Source organism: Suricata suricatta, chromosome 12 (assembly GCF_006229205.1).
Source record: "Suricata suricatta isolate VVHF042 chromosome 12, meerkat_22Aug2017_6uvM2_HiC, whole genome shotgun sequence".
Lineage (NCBI taxonomy): Eukaryota > Metazoa > Chordata > Mammalia > Carnivora > Herpestidae > Suricata > Suricata suricatta.
In genome coordinates, this window is record NC_043711.1 from 2,864,582 (window position 1) to 2,866,687 (window position 2,106).

The 2,106-nt window shown below is 58.7% G+C and overlaps 1 protein-coding gene across 1 annotated transcript in view; it reads left to right on the forward strand.

Moving 5' to 3' along the window:
• The window catches only part of MPND (MPN domain containing), a 10,348-nt gene that overhangs the window by 449 nt on the left and 7,793 nt on the right, over nucleotides 1-2,106 (forward strand). The gene's annotated exons all lie outside the window — the stretch shown is intronic.

A 2,106-nucleotide genomic window follows, 5' to 3' on the forward strand; every position in this document is an offset into this window, starting at 1 on the left:
TGCGCGGCCCGGCGGGGCACTCACGAGGGCACCTCGAGCGCGCGGCGCGCCTCCTCCTTGGCCAGGACCTCGGCCATCATGTACAGGTGTCCTGGCAGCAGGGTCAGGTTGGACGGGACGCGGAGCTGAGGGACATGAGACACCCGAGGGCGCCCGGACGTCAGGGCGCGGGCGCTGGTGCCGATGGGCACGCTGAGGTCGGGGCCCAGGCAGCCAGGATGGGAACCCGGGTCTGAGGGCTCCAGGGCCACCCTGCATCTCATCAGGGCAGGGGGAGAGGTTTTCCATGGCACTTGGCGATGGTTTTCCAGAGACTTGGGCGATGGGGAAGGACAGATCAGATGCTAGAATGTAGGGTCTCAAACCCGCGGGGCCAGGCAGGGGACAAAGGACTAAAACAGAGATCAGGAACGTTGACAAAAACTCCTGGCTCTTAAGTAATGGCAGGTGCCTTTCACATTTTGAACACTTGGCAAAAACGAAAGATGTTAGGGCTGCGTTGGGCTTAGAGGCCGCCCGCGCCTGCGTGAGACCCCGCAGGAGGCTCGAGGCCCGGCTGAGGAATGCAGGATGGGAAGAAACAGGAGGCTTCTGAGGAGACACTCTTACCTCCACCACCGTCCGGATGAAGCCTTTCCACATCTCCCGAGACTCCAGGCTCTCTACCTGCGGAGGGAACGAAAAAGAGCCCATGTCAGTGAGCCTCCGTCGATTCATCTGTGAAATGGGAGCGAGGACTAATAGTCACTGTTTTCCAAGGGCTGTTTTGAAGATTAGAAATGAGTGGGGACAGGTTAATTTAGGATGTCTGAACATCAAAAGTCTTTAGGAAAGAGGGATATCATTTTTTAATGTTACAAATCCACTTTGAAAACAACATTAATCAGATCCTGTATCTCCTATGCTCTAACCCTCCCAGGGCTCCTGTCTGTTTGGGGTGAAAGCCCAAGTCCTCCCTAGGGCCTGCAAAACCCAGCACCCCAAGCCCTGTCCCCTCCCTGCCCTCCTCCCTCCCTCTCTCCCCCTCCTTCACTCTGCCACAGCCACGGGCGCATCCCTCTCCCCCTCCCCTCCTCCTCTTCCTCCTCTTCAAGCTGGTCCCCAGTCACACCTGGCGTCTGCTAAGGAGCCATTGCACAGATGTCACCTGCAGGTGCTCAGTAAGGCTTTCCCTGGTCGCCCCATGTCACATTGCATCCCTGACCCCTCTGTCCGTTCCCCAGCACCTTTCTCCTAGCGTCCCCCACCCTCTGACCCTCCAGACACTTCACACCCTTGTGTGCCCCCCCCCCCACTCGACTAAGCTCCACAAGGGCGGGGCTTTTTCATGGTCCTGTTTGCTGCTGCACAACCAGGAGAGTGTCTGTACACAGTAGGCGCTCTGCAACGTTCACTGGGAGGTTGAACGGTGGCAGGGCCCATCCTTGGGGCTCACATGTTGCTCTGGCTCCTCCCGTGGTGCAGGCGAAGGAACCAGGGCCCAGAGAAGCCAAGTGACTCGCCCGGTGTCACCAACCCAGCCTTAGACTCCGTGAGACTCCATGCTCGTGCGTGTTAGTGGTGAGTGTGACAAGGAGGCAGGGGCCTACCTTGAACTTGATCTCCTGGTTCCGGAGGACGAGGCTGAAATGGGTGCCTGGGTCTCGGGAGCTACCCCAGGGGGTCTCATCCTTGAGCTTCACAAAGGCTGCGAGGTCTAACTTCTCCACGTGCTGGGGGGCCGGAAGCAGGGGTCTGAGCGCCAGGCTTGTGGCTTCTCAGGTCCTCTGGCTTGGCCGAGGCGCCCGCCCTCTCTGCTTGGTCCCTGAGGTCTGAGGTGGAGGGGGGAGGCGGGAGGGCGGCCAGCTTTTGAGTCCTCATTCCCATCCTTACCTGGGAGGCCCGATTGCTATTATAGAAATAGAGAGTGCAACCCTGGAGGCCGGCCCAGAATTTCTTGTAATCCTGGGGACCAAAGAGAAAGAGAAGGTGAGAAGGGAAATCTGGATTCCTCCACGACCCCCATTCCCGCCGCAGGACCTTTGCACTCGCTGTCTTCTCTGCTGGGAGACTCTTTCCCCAGCTCTTCACCCAGTTTCCTTCATCACCTGCTTTGGGTCTTTGAAC